The sequence below is a fragment of the Pogoniulus pusillus genome, chromosome 20, assembly GCF_015220805.1.
Source record: "Pogoniulus pusillus isolate bPogPus1 chromosome 20, bPogPus1.pri, whole genome shotgun sequence".
Lineage (NCBI taxonomy): Eukaryota > Metazoa > Chordata > Aves > Piciformes > Lybiidae > Pogoniulus > Pogoniulus pusillus.
Genome location: NC_087283.1, coordinates 18015932 through 18030197, shown reverse-complemented (window position 1 = coordinate 18030197; position 14266 = coordinate 18015932). Strand labels below are relative to the sequence as shown.

At 44.0% G+C, this 14266-nt stretch overlaps 1 long non-coding RNA gene across 2 annotated transcripts in view; it reads left to right on the top strand.

Moving 5' to 3' along the window:
• Window positions 1-1582: 1582 nt before the first annotated feature.
• Window positions 1583-14266, top strand: part of LOC135184231 (uncharacterized) — a 146485-nt gene continuing 133801 nt past the window's right edge. For both annotated transcript variants that reach the window (XR_010305928.1, XR_010305929.1), the window contains exon 1: window positions 1583-1666. This is a non-coding gene — a long non-coding RNA (uncharacterized LOC135184231). The remainder of the gene's footprint in view (window positions 1667-14266) is intronic.

Sequence of the window (14266 nt, the reverse complement as noted above, 5' to 3'; positions counted from 1 at the left end):
ACCGTGTGATGTTTTCCCAAACAACGCCGTGCAAGTGCGCGCCTCTGGCAGCGCGGGCAGGGGCTGGGGCTGCGGAGGGAGGAAAAGAGCTCTTGTTTGTTTTAAGTTTAATTACGTTTTAAGCGTAAGTGCTTTCACTGATACAACATGAAAAGTCGGATATTGGGCTCTAATGAGCTGTAGTGGTGGATGGCTGGAGACCCTGAGGGATTAATTCACTAAATTAACTGGATAAAAGTATTTGGTTTGGGCACGGTAGGATGGCTGAGCTGTGCTCAAAAACTCCCTTTCAGAGCTGTCTCTCATTCCTGTTTTCGTTCTAAACAGTCTCTGTAGCGACTTCCAGAGCCTCCTGCTACAACTGTTCAGCTTGTCAGAAGGTATTACATTACCAGCTAATAAGTAATAAAGCAAATTTGACTTCATTTCTCTTCTCTTGGCTCTCTGGTTTTTGTGTGGTTTTGGGGTTTTTTGTGTGTGTGTGTTTTTGGGGTTTTTGTTTGTTTGTTTGTTTTCCCTGGGGTGGCAGGGGAAGGAGGAGAGGTTTGAAGTCGGTTGTCTGTCTTCTCAATAAGAAAGCTGCATTGGGGCAAGGCATGCTTTTGCTCAAAAACACCAATTTCTTTTGTAGAAAGAGGAGAGTCAGGCAGGAGAGATGGAATCCTTGGTTTTGGAGATGCTTTTGTTCCAGTTGATGCCTCCTCACAGGATAGATTCTGTGTTTGAGCTGAGCACGTAGCAAGGACACGATGTCCAGACAGCACTGACCCAGGACAACCTGTTCCATGACAGAAGCAGGTAAGGACCAGCACTGTGCCTGTGCAGGGATGCACTCAGTGCCGGCAGAGGTGCCCGGATTGCTGCTCTCCTGCTGTCCAAACACTTGTTTCTGCTGCAGGACGCTCTGCAGGGAAAGTTTATTTTACCTCTTAAAGAAAGAAACAAGCAAACAAACCAACTAAAACTTGGCAAAGGGTGTCAAAATGCAAGGTACAAAATGCAGGAGTACCTCTGGTTCCGGCGGGTTTTGAGTCTGTCCTCTCACAGGCGATGAGGGAGCGCGCGGCCCCGGGGCTGAGGCTGGCCGGTGGCGCAGCTGCCCCGGGGCTGAGGCTGGCCGGTGGCGCAGCTGCCCCGGGGCTGAGGCTGGCCGGTGGCGCAGCTGCCCCGGGGCTGAGGCTGGCCGGTGGCGCAGCTGCCCCGGGGCTGAGGCTGGCCGGTGGCGCAGCTGCCCCGGGGCTGAGGCTGGCCGGTGGCGCAGCTGCCCCGGGGCTGAGGCTGGCCGGTGGCGCAGCTGCCCCGGGCCAGGTGCTGCAGCTCCTGCCGCCGCCCGCGCCCGGCCGCTCAGGTGCAGGCACTTAAACATCAGTGCCCCTGGCCGCCATCTTGGGCGTGGAGTATCACACCTCGCAGCGCAGCCTTGCCTTCCACTCCTCTGCTCGCTTGCTGGAGGGGAAGCTCGCACGAAAATGGGTTCCCTTGGTTGCTTAGCAGTGCTCTTTCAGCAGCCAGGCTTTCAGAAATAGTTTTGTTGGCTGAAGGTTCCCTTCATCTGGTTTTGGTTGAAATTGTTGAACTTCAGTGAAGCGATGAGAAGCCGCTAGTGGAGCTGTGTGGTTACCTGCCTGTCTGCCTGCAGCCACCAAGACCTGTGGAAATCATTCAGGTAAGTGCAAAATGATTATAAACAAGTTCAGGGTTACAAATAACCACTTCTTTTGTTGATGGGCCTGCTGAGGCACAGGGATGATTTGTCCCAAGGGATTGGGAGCTTCAGTTTTCTGTGGCTCCTGAGCAGGTAGTGTCTGTGGGGAAATTAGTTTTTCTCTAACAATTTTATGAATTTGGGCTCAAAGTCTAGGAAGGAGCACTCCTCATATGTACTGGAGCCTTGTAGGTTGTCTCTGAGGTTCCCTGAGTGCTTGAATTCAGTTTCCAGCTTCAGCTCTTTGAAGCTGCTTACTAGAGACTTGCAATTGGAAACTCCCTGTGCTCTGTAATTTGTGTGTGACGCACAGGGCTGAGGTGTGCAGCAGTTTGATGTAGCTCTGACTTGCTAGCTGGGTGTAAATAATCTTCATCAGCTCTCATTTTTGTAAATTAAATTGTGGCATTTCTCCCCCAGCCCCCTTTGATGGAACTAGACAGCATGGGAATGCTGTTGGGGTCTTGCTGTAGTCCTCACTTGCAGCAGAACAAGCTGCACCTGGAGCGGGCTTTGTGTCCCGGCATCTAAAGGCTGCGGCAAGCCTCTCCTGGGTGAGCAAGCAGCTGCACCAACATGATGGTAGCACCGTTGCTGACTGTCATGTCAGTGATCTGAGGTCTAAGAAGTTTCTATTCTGGCTTAGGACAAGTAATATATTTCCCTAAGACCACTTCTACAAAGCTGTTCGTCTTGAGCCTCGGGTGTTGTCTGTCATTGCCAGGATCAGTTCCTGTAAGTCTTGTAGTGGTTGGTCTCTCTCTGAGTACGGGCAGACGAGGGGCACTGCTGGCTTTAATTGCCCGGAGATTGGCAGCTGTTAAGCTATTTTCCCCTCCTGCTTTAGTTTTGTTCTTTGGCGTCTCTTCTTCCAGGCTCTGTACCCATTGTGCCCAGTGCTGCAAGACCTTTGCTGGTTTATTATCCTTTAAGTTGAGGATAAAATAACTTTTTTTTTTTTCCTTCTCCAAAATGCACCAGCATCATCTCTTTGGAAGCACGTTCACAAGCTGCTCCACCACTTTCTACCACAAATCATAGAGTTAAAAATATAAACTTTAGAGAAGGTTAGTCCTAGCTAAAAGATATTCTGAGTGGCTTCCAAGGCTCTCCATAACGCTGCCTGCGGAGTACAGCAGTGTGCTCTGAGCTCTCTGCCTGTTAGGAAGAAGATGGGCAAAAGTTTTCCCTGGGAGCTGCTGCCACTGCAACCTTACCAGGGTCTAACAGCGTCTGATGTCTAAGGGGGGATTTAGTTTTAGCACACTTCATTGTATTTAGCTAATTAGGATCATTTTTTCAGAAAATAAAACCTGATAAAAATATTCAGAGAATGTTCTTCAATATGAATGGGGACTAATACAGCTTCCCTTTTTCAGATAATATGTGGTGTCAGTCACAGCCAAGATTTTCAGAGGTTCCTAACTGGCCAAATCCAACATCACAATATTGTATTGATAGGTGTTTCTGTTGCTTAAGTGTGAACCTAGTGTGAAAAATGAGATTTAAACTGCAGAAGTACCTGAGCACTGATAGAATGTTGGTTTTACCAAGGTGTACTGAATGGTGTTCTAGGGATGCAGTTCCCTTCAGCTCCACAGTAAGTGGAGCAGTTCACCTGATGCTGTGCTAGAAAGAAGCAAATTACTTGAAAGCAAGGTATCATGTACAGGAATCTCTTCTTCCTTTTCTCTCTTTAAAATGTGGTTTCTGTCGGTGCTGACTTTCTGCTTTCAGTTATTGTCTGTGAAAGGGAAACTACTTCACGTCAGGGATAAGTTCTTTGCTCTGTGCCTTTTAGATTTTTGCCTTATTTTGTTAATGCCTTAAATGTCTGAGACTAAAACATGGGAAAGCCATCTTTGCTCTTTGTGACTTGTCCATGTCCTTTATTAGTTTTATGCTATTGAAATAGGTGTATACATACATACCTCTGCAGTATTTTAGGTCTCCCCAGATCATCTCCTAGGGCTTTTGTAGTGTGTTTTCATTTTTTCCCCCCCTTCCCTTCTTTATTGCATTTTAATAACCTCATCCTCAGGTATTTGCTGGTATTATTAGAGCTACCCTGCACTGAAGGGTAATGTGAGGTTTCAAGTAATCCTTGAGCTATCTGTAGTCTTTAAGGAAGGCCTGATTCTGCAGCTGCTGCAAGGTGTCCTGCTTACAGCAATGAGCCTGCCAGGGCATGCAGGATTGGACCCATAGAGAGAAGGCTTTGCTACTGCTTTATTATAAATAGAGAAGCTGGACCACAAAAAATACATTTAAAAACTTGCATCCAACTGCTCAGAAAACTCTGAAATTGGATTCCTACTGTGCTGTGTTGCTGATCTACATGTTTCCAGACAGTTGGAAAAGTTAAACTCTCATTACGAGCCCTGGGCCATATTGAACAAGTGAGGGACAGGTTTTCAGTCTCAGCTCTTGGTTGTGGGGGTGGAAGCAAGGTTGTGAGGCTCTTAATGTTACACTCCCATCGTGTGTGTGACGATGAAATGAATTGGTTAATGAGTGCCTAAGCATCTGTTCGGCCTCTAGTAGATGCTTTGCCAAGGTTCAAGTTCCCTGAGGAGGATTAGCCACCTGGTCCAGTTTTCATGATATACTGACAAAGGGGACACCCACCTTTCATTTTACTGCAGAGGATGGATGAACATGAGATTATTGTTTAGCCAAATGCACAAAGTCCCCAGGAGGTCTGTGAGTTTGCTGTTTCTTTGTAATTTAATGATTACTTCTGTAATTGTTACAATTTGGTTACATCAGAGCCCACAACCACTGTGTCTTTTTGTAGGAAGAGTGACACCCACTCACTCAGCTTGTCTCATGGCTTTGCCAAATGGACTTATTTTCCATTTTCTTAAATGGCACACAGCTCTTTGCACACAGTAATCTCTCTTGCTGTATAATATATAAAATCAATATATACCATAGGGCAACAAGAAATGGTGATAAAAGGAGGTTTTGAGAGAAAAATGAGTGTTTCATAGCCTGAACTTACAATTAGGCTTTTCAGAGTGTCTTCATTTTGCTGCATGGACAGCATTATGAGTTGCTGAAAGGCCTGTGCTAAAAGGCTCAAATTTATGTGGTCGTACTATTGCTTTATGGTGAGCATGATTTAGTTGGGGTTTGACTCATCAGAGGTGTTACAGCAAAGGAGTTTGGTGTGCTTGAAAGACAGGAATATTACACGTTTGTTGGCAGAACTTTGAGATAACTGAAATCATGCAATCCACCTGAGGTAAGAAATTGAATGGCTGCAGTCTCAGTGAACTGAAAGGAGGACTTGGCTTGGCTGGGCTTTAGCCCCTGGGATAGCTGCTGAAACCATGCAGAATTGCTTTCTGATGGTGGGTTGTGGGCGGGCTCCTGGGGGGAAAAGAGGTGTGTTTTTAAACCCGTGGCTTGTTGGATAGGCCTTTGTGGTATGAAACTTAGGGTGAGCTCTGTGGCAGAGTGAGTCTAGCACCTCCTGCATCTGGCTGCAGATGTGCTGGGCTCTGTTGAAGAGAAAAGGCTGAAGTAGGAGGCCAAGATGAGAATACTCCAGTGGACGCTGCTGCTGCTGCAGGATCCCATGCACCACTGGGTGCAGCCAGTGGACAGGTGGATTTGCCCTGCATGGGGGACGCTGCAGGTGCCACCATGGAGGAAGGTGATGTCTGAGGGAGGGCAATGTTATGGGAGGAGCTGCAGTTCCTCACATCAGCCTTTGTGCAACTGCCACGGATGTAGCCTGTCAGCAGGAGGATATGCAAGTATGTGAAAGAATTTCAGAGCCCTGTCTGCTGGATTTGGCAGTGGTTTAGGTGCCCGTGGGGGAGAGGAGACAATAAGAGCATTTGTTGGGCTGATCATCTGGCCTAGCCAACAGCTCTGAGCAGTTCACAGCTATTCCAGCTGAGTACCCTGACTTCCTATGGCTGCAGTTTGAGGCCCCTGTGAAGCTGGGAGGCTGTGGTCAGGGTCTGTTTATCTGAACACCTGCATGTGCCGTACCCTTGGTCTGTGTTTCAGAATCACAGTTCTGGAAATGCACAGAAAGAAGCCACCCCTCTCACTTCATAGCTCAATAGCTTGTGAATAAAGAATGTAAGAAGGTTCTGGTTTTGTGTCCCATCTTGATTTTTGCCAAATCCCGTTTATATGTTATATCTGAAAGCAGATGACCTCCCTCAACAGCACTGCCAACTCGGTTTTCCTTTATTATCTGCACTTGAGTGTCTAATGCCACTGATCATGCTGGTGCAACTTGCCGTTTTAGACAGCTTGCAGGCAAAAGAACCTACTTACAACCTATACTGCCAAGGCAGAGGGCTGCCTTTCCCTGCCTGGCTGATGTTTTTTGTGGTCATGAGTTTTGGTCGCACATTTTATTTGGCTTCACATGGACTGTGTTGTTTAGACAGAAGGTGATGTTTTCTGGCAGTGCTCTGAGGGGCTTTCCAGCTGGGCTGGACACCAACAGTGCAGCACGTTCTGCACTTTCTGATTTTGTTTCTGATTTTTAGAGTTGCTTAGATATTTGTTTCTGAACTTTGTTGCCATCTAACTGATTTTTTGAAACAGATAATCTCTGGGACATGAGCAGCAGAATGTGCAAGAAAATTCCTATTGCTGTAAGTCGCTCAGATGGTTGTACCGCACTCTCTATTCTCACAGTTGCCAAACAAGAACTACCTTGGCCAAAGCATGCCTGTGGGAGTGCAAGCAATGCACTTTTGGTCAGCAAACATTTGCTTTGGTGTAAGGGTCCTTATGACTTGGGAGCAATCAGTTTGACAAAACTTGATGATGTTAAATAATGCAGTGACCATTTTCAAGTTAAAAAAAACCCCAAAACCCTGAACCAACAAAACCAACAACAACAAGCCACAACAAAAGCAACCAAACAAGCAGCATCATGTAAACTGCTTTCTCTTATTTTCCTTCCCAGTTAAAACATGTGTTGGATAAAGCATCTGAGAAATTCTTTCAGGTTCCTAAAACCTCGTGCAAGACCAAACATCTGAAGCTGCAACCTTTTAGACGGGTGTAACAGGACCCACGCTGCTCGGTGGGGTTTAGTGCTGCAGCTGGGTCCCTGAGATTCTCGGGATCAGCTTACTACGGCTGGTTTTGTCTGGCAGATCGTAGCAGTCTCCCAGTATGTCTTTTACATACTGCAAAACCATTCATAGTTCATTTGATATTCACCAGCATCAGCTCAAGTCCACTTTGTAAGTAGCTCTGAATTTCTGCATGTGTTTTAAATGTATTTGGCTTGCCAGGAGCAAGAATTAGCAGCGTTGGCTTGTTTTTCCCTTCTGATTTTTGTCACTATTTCTTCTGGTTTGCTTGCTTTAGCATATCACAAGTAGATTTCTTCTGTGCTTTCAAACCAAAATGTAAGTCAAAACTGGTAATGGGTAGGTTCATGCCAGCGGATGAGTGGAAACATTTCCAGTTAAATATGGCAGAATTAAAACTGGTTTTAACCCAAACCCTCTTATTTTTGTGACTGTGCATGGAGTCATGGAGCACTTCACAGATGAGCTATTTCAGTTAAGGCTATGTAGATTTCCTTTGTGCCTGTAATCAATTTTGTTATTGACAAGTGTCCCACCTTCCAGCATGCAAACCTAGAGTGGGTGTGCTAGGGAAGCTAATAGGAGCCTTGTTGGCAGTCCAAACTCCCTTCCACTGCTGTGCCTGCCTCATCATGTTTGTGAGTGCACAAAGGGGGTAAAAAATCCTATCTTGTTAAAGGCTTGTCTGCTGGAAAAATGCCTGTGTGCAGGTGAGAAATTGTCTGTCTTGGTTAGGACAAGGCAACTAATTGTTCGGTCCTGTCTGGTTTGAAGCGCTCTGAGCAATCTGGGCTCTACCGCTTCCTTTGGGAGATTACGTTGCTTAATACTTTGGAGTACCAGGAAGTTGGTTTCTTGCCCTGAGTATTCAATTTTATTTTTTCTTTAATCTCATTACTGGAGCTGGAGAAAAAAAAAAAAAAACAAAAACAAACCCAAATGTTTTTCAGAATTGAGTTTTCTCAAGATCACTAAGAGGTCTCTGAACATGCGCATCTCCAAGAGAAATGTCTGCAGATGACAAACAGGTTCTCATGGAGCTTTCTCTAGTTCACTGCAGAGTCCTCATTATTTTAACCTTCCAGAGTCCTGACTGATTTCTGTAGGATGTTCTAACATATATGACATGTTAACACGTGATTACTTTGACCTTTCTGCAGATTCTGAGGCTCATAAAACTTTGTCATGGAAGAAAGTATGTGAAAATGAACTACTTCTAAAATCTGAGTAATTAGGAGATGGGGATTGAGTGTGTGAGAGGTTCTGTGTCTCCAACACCTGGTGACTCTGGCACCAGCCCTCCTGTGACCGAGGTGGAGATGAGGAATGGTCTCATACTGAGGCTGATGACTTGGAGACAGACTACATGAGTTTTGCTCTGCCTTACACAGATTTATTTTGTGACCCTGTACAAATCACTTAACCTCTTTCTGCCCACAGTCTGTAAAAGAAGGATGGTGCTTCCTTATCTCACAGAAGGGCTGGGCACTTAATTCATTAGTGCTTATAAAGTATCCTCAGGTCTTTTAGAGGAAAATGCTGTGTGTCCGTAAGTCCTAATGTTGATTCATGTACAAGGTCTGGAGCTTGGGCCTAGACTCCCCAGAGCTGAGATAAAGACTGTGGCTGACAAGTTTATTTTTGTCATAGATCTAAATCTACTCTGTACTCTTCCAGGATTTGAGGGGGAAAAAAATATTCCCAGAGAACACTGAAAGTATTGAGATGCTGCTATTTTATTATGAGTTGTGTGATTTTTTTTTTTTTTTATGTTAAAAAGATACATGAGAACTTCCCAAGGCCTTTTTAAAATGCCTTGACCCCATCTGCTGAGCCTTGCACTGATTTTGAAGGTAGTTGAGGAAGATACTGAGAAAAGAGATTTTTTTTTTTCATTCTGTGTTTTATCTTCCTATGTTTTCTGGATAAATTAGAATTGGTGGGAGATACTAGTTATTCAGGTAAATGTTATCATATTCAGCATGGTGGAGCATGTCATTTTCCATTGGCATCATGTCATAGGCCAGTGTAATATGTCAGAAGTGTTTTATTGCAATGGCTTCATCACATAAATGAGACGAGACGGGTTGCAAATCAAATTTGCCATAGCTACCTTTAACATATCCTAAGCAAGCTAACATCATAGATCAGAGGCTGGCCTAATACACAACCTGGTTTTGCCGTGGCAGTGGTCTGGGCTGTTGAGACAGGTTATGAAGGAGTTTGATAGTTACCTCTCCCTGTGTACATTGTAATGTCCTTTATTAATTCTATTTAGAATTCAGTTTCAGCTCAAGATAGAGAAATATTGGAACAGGCAGCCTGCTGCAGATTTGGACAAGATGGGGTGGAGGTAGAAATGCACTTGATAACTGTCTCTGTTGCCTTTTTCTTTGTTAGGGCTGTAGCTTCTTGTCTTTTAGCAACACAAAGTATGACAAATCTGCCCTTTTCCAATCTCTCTGCTTCAATCCATGCTTCTAGAATCTCCTCATGTTTACCAGTAATGTTGGGATTTAAACCATTATCACATTAATTTGAAACTCTAAAAACTGAAGAACCTTTAGCTTCCCATGGAGACCTGTTGCTATGCACTAGGAGTGAAGATACACAGGGAAGATGTGCCCTCTGCTTGAAACCCTGTATTGCTTTTGTTGCTTGTTGAGCTTGGGTAACTCTGTGTGAAGACATTGTTCAGTCATGTTTATTTGGAAGCCTTGCTGTTGAGGAATAGCCATGAAGCCAAGATAATTCATCCCACAATTAAATATATTAGCATCTATTTCAGCAACCCAGTTTAATCTTAGTGTAAAGCTTAATATATAATTATTGTAATTGAGCTATTTGGTAATTGTGGAATGAAATAAGTTTGTAAGAGAAATATTATAAACTTCTTTGGGTGGCTGAGATTGCTATGAAATCCTTTTTTGGGGTGGAAAAAGAGAGGCAGGTCATTTGCACAAGAATGAAAAATGCATGGATTAGCAAGTTACTATCTATAGATGTTCTGAGTTCAAGCCAAGGAGAACTGAAATGCTATCTATACAGGAAAAATACTGATTTCTAAACATTGAATAGTTTCTGTAAAATAAAATATAACAAAAAAGTCTGTATCCTGAAAAAGGTCATAATCAGAGGCTGTTGTGTTTGCAGCATTCAGTGGAGAAAAAAATAGAGGTGAATACTAATAAAAGTGAGAAAAGGAGAGGTGAAGGGGGTTGGGGGTGGGTGTCAAAAGGGAGACACGACATGGCCACTAGGAAAACACATTCTCAGTACAGAATTCTCTTTCTAGGTGGAACTGCTGAAGCTGGGAAGGATGTTTTTACAGGACATCACTGCACAGCTCTCCTTAAACTTGGCCTTGGGCTTTCTTTGTAATGCAATCTCATGGATATGGAAATCTCACAGTGGTGCTGCTGTCTTGACATAGAAATCTAAGACAATGATGCTATGGAGAGCCAGATAAAAGGGGAAACACTTTATTTGCTTCTTGGAGTATTTCAGCTGTCAGGTACTAGGGTAAGGACTGTTGGTTGTTGGCTTCAGTGTTTCCTGTCTGTCTCCTACAGAGTGAACACCAGTGGCTGGTGACCTTCATAGTTTTTTCACTGTAGGAAGGCTTTCAAGCATCCTTTTGGTGGTTTGTGTTTTGTTTTTTTTAAATTTTTTCTCCTTAATACTACATCTCAGACTTCTGTTGCACATGCTATGCTGCAGATGTTATATCTTCACCAGCATGTATATCAGCTTGTCCAAGCAAGCTAAGCTGGTGAAGTTTTTAGTGGATTGCTGTGTCTTTATAACTAAACACTCAGAGGAATTATTCAGCTTCCCCTCTTTAGTGTTTATTGATAGACTCCCAGATGTACATTTCTAATAACATTTTGTTTAAATGCTCTATTTTTTTTTTGTTTGATTTGCTCAGTTTCCTGTACCACAACTTGAGTCTTTGTGCAGTATCTTCCAAACACTTTGTTTCTAATTTTGCATTGAATCTCTAATCCAAACACGCAAGGGTGTTTTAAACTGGGATACCATTCAGAAGATGTTAGCTACAAATGGGGAAGGGATCTTTTCTGGGACTTCTAGTTAAATTTTATTCTAATCATTCCCAACTGTAAGTTGCAGATCAGTAGTGGATTGCCATATTTGTTTGCAACATATTAGACAAAAAAACACAAGTGTTTATTTTGTCAAGAAACATTAGCAGTGAGCAGACCTTTTCTATAAAAGCCATAGGCACTGTGGGCAGACAGGAGAGTTAGCCTGAACTCACTTGATGTGATCTGGGTCCTGACCAGGTTGCTGAATATCTGGAGACTGAAGAGAGCTACAACCCCCCTACAAACTATCTTCATAAACATTTCTAGTGGAGGAAAAATGATGAATGGGGAACCCCAGCTAGGGAACCCTGAATGTTACTAAGTTGTTCACTGGGCTGCAAGCTGTTTATCAGTCACAACACAAATAGTATTTAATGGCTCTGGAGGGACTTTGTGAGTTGTCAGCATTGGCTTTCTGAAGTACTTTGAATATTGGATTATGCTATTATTGGTTGTGCATTATTTGTCATTCTCCTGGGTAATTCCAATACAATGTAGGTGCAGGATCTCACGCACTGGGAAGAGAACAATGGGTGAGTCTGTTTGCTATTCCTGCTTTAATGGGGTTTAAGTGATTGCCAATTGGCATGGTCAGCAAACAAATAGGGAGACTTTAGGCTCATTTATGTTAGGGGAAGGAGGGTGACAGTGTGTACATCCAATGTGGGCTGTCAGCTGCAGGAGTGGTGGGCAGAGGTGTGTAGGTCTCACAAGGTGGTGGAGGTGGGAAGAAGGTGTGTGTGAGAAGGGGGAAGGAGAGGTCCCTGTGGCAAAGCTGTGAAGTTCGAGTACAGGGCTGTGGTGAAAGGGGAAGCAGGGTGTGTTTGATTCCCTTGAGAAAATGCTTTTATTTTCTTCGCGTTTCGTTTGTTGGACAAGCTTGGTCATGTACCCTGGTACTCAGGTGTTAAAAGCTTGTGCGTTTGTGTTGATCTTGGAAGTCTCAGGGCTGTAAGACTGAAGGCAAACTGCAACCTGTCTCAAAAAATAGACCCTTGTCTTCATTCTTATGCTGTCTGTTTCTCCAGATAGGTGTCTTTTCCTTATTCCTGTCTTGTTCCACTTTGCATGGCCAGCCATTGCTTTTTAGACTATCTATTTAAAACTGGTTGTAATTTTACTTAATTTTGCTAAGTATGAAGTGTTGAGAAATGGAAAGCTGAAACAGCAGTTATAAAATACTCAGGCCTGCACCAACTTTATCCCTGTCTTATAGGGAAATAATAATTGTGAAGGACATCAGATAATGAAAAACCTATTTTGCTGCTTTGCAGGCCACAGCCTCTCCTGCATTCTGTCAGCAGCATCCCATGTAGTCACTTACTCTTAGAAGTTTGAAGCTATTCTGAACCCTGATGAGAAGGAAAGGCAAACTTTGTCTTCTGCAATTAGCCAGTAGCTCCCCTGTATGGTTTATGTAAACCATTTCCTATTCAACGTTTAATGTAATGTAGTTTCTGTGAATTAGTTCTGTGGTACTGGTGACACTTGAACATTACCTTCCTCTCCAGGAGCAAGAGTCAGGATCTGCCTCTGTGCTGCCTTGCTGGAGAAACAGCTGTAGTAGGTAAGGCTCTGATTGGTGCAGCAGCCACTGGGCAAGAGCAGGTATTTAAAGTCAGGTCCTGTGACACTGTTGGTTTTCACCAGGCTGCAGGATACTTAGTGAAAACAGGGAATGAACTCCTAATACCTAACCTCTAGGAGACAGCCGTGTACAGAAACTGTCTTTGGCTGTATCTGTTACAAGTGAGGATCCAGGAATTTTATGACTTGCAGTTCAAGAAAATGCTCAGTGCAAACTTTAATCAGTCTACATAGATTTGTTACTGCACGTAACAGGAAAAGACAGGTCCTTGTGAGGTATTTGTTCTTGAGAGTGGGTGGGTGTAAAATTATCAAGATCTTTATTTTGATTTTACTTCAGCTTGAATCTTTATCTCTATTTATGAGCAATTAGAGTGTTTGGAAGCTTAGAGTGGGTAGCTGGAGATAGACTATAGCCGGTAATAATAGCAGAGCCTTTTATGCTGTCAGTTTAACAGTTGTAAAACAATTAGGGAGAATTATGTTAATAGCAGGCTTTGTTCACACTTTCCTTGCCTGGTTTTCCTCTTTTTTTTTGTGACACGCCTTTGGTCCCATGCTCTGAGAGCAGGTAAACAGTAGATCTCTGTGCCTTTGTACTGTGCCTGGTCAGTGTTAGCCATTAAACCATGGCTGGAGGTAGGTCTTCTGAAATTTCCACAAATCAATTTTCCAGTGCTCTGGCTTTTGCATTTTAATGTAGCTGCTCCCAAACAAACAAAATCATGTTTTGGGGAAGCTAAGACACGATCAGAAGTGATTTGTATGGGAAATGGTGGCTGATTTGCTCAGAGTGCTGCAGCTGTTTCCTTCTGTGAAACAAACAAAACCCCTTCAAATCGATCGGATCCATGTTGGCTGAGCCCTGCTACCCACGCAGAGGGGCTGCCGAGCTTTTCCTCCCTCTACTGGGAATGCAGTGGTGCCAAGGCCTGCTGACCCATGCTGAGATGTTGCTTTGTCTGCTGCTCATCTCCTCCCAGTTCTAGACTACAGTGAAGATCCATTAGTACTGAAACTAATCTGGGTGGGTATCTGTCTTATAGATAGAACATCTCACATTAGGGACATCACTTGCTGCTTTCCCATACCACATAGTGGTGTGGTTTGCCTCCGCCTCTCTCCCCATGCCCTGGGCCCCTCTAGACAGAGCCTTTGGCAGCTCATTGCCTAGTTAACCTCACCACATCTGGGGCTCTTCCGTGTCATGTGGAAGTCTTGGCCCTGCCCAAGAACAAAGCTCAGAAATGAAATAAATACCTTTCTGTCTTTTCCAAACACAGATTCACAGATTGCATTGGGTTGGAAGGGCCCCTCAATGGTCTTCTTGTCCAACCCCCAGATTGGTCACTATGAGCATTGTAAATTATTGTTTTCCCACAGTCTGCAAGGAGGGAATAGATCTAAAAAGCTCCATGCTAAATTATTCCCTCCCTCCAAAATGACATGCTTGCCTAGGTTATCCTTCAAGAAAGAAGGATTCCCAAACTCCATTTACCTTGACAGCTGTCATTTGGCACTTGTAGCTGTCATGGCAGTGTGTAGTTTTTCAGGAATTACCAGCCCTGGTGTTTTTTTTCTGTTGCAGTCATCAGCCCATCACCTGGGCCATTCATAATGCCTTCTGGCAGCCCATGGGGAAGAGCAGTGCCATTGGATCTTGCCCTGCCAGCCCCCCACCTCATTGTGTGGCTCTGTTTACTGCCCTGCTTTTCCCTGTAAATAGTTCAAGCCGTGTGTGAACAGGAGGGGTGTGTGGGAATGAAGTGGCTTAACCTTGTAACGGTTAGCTG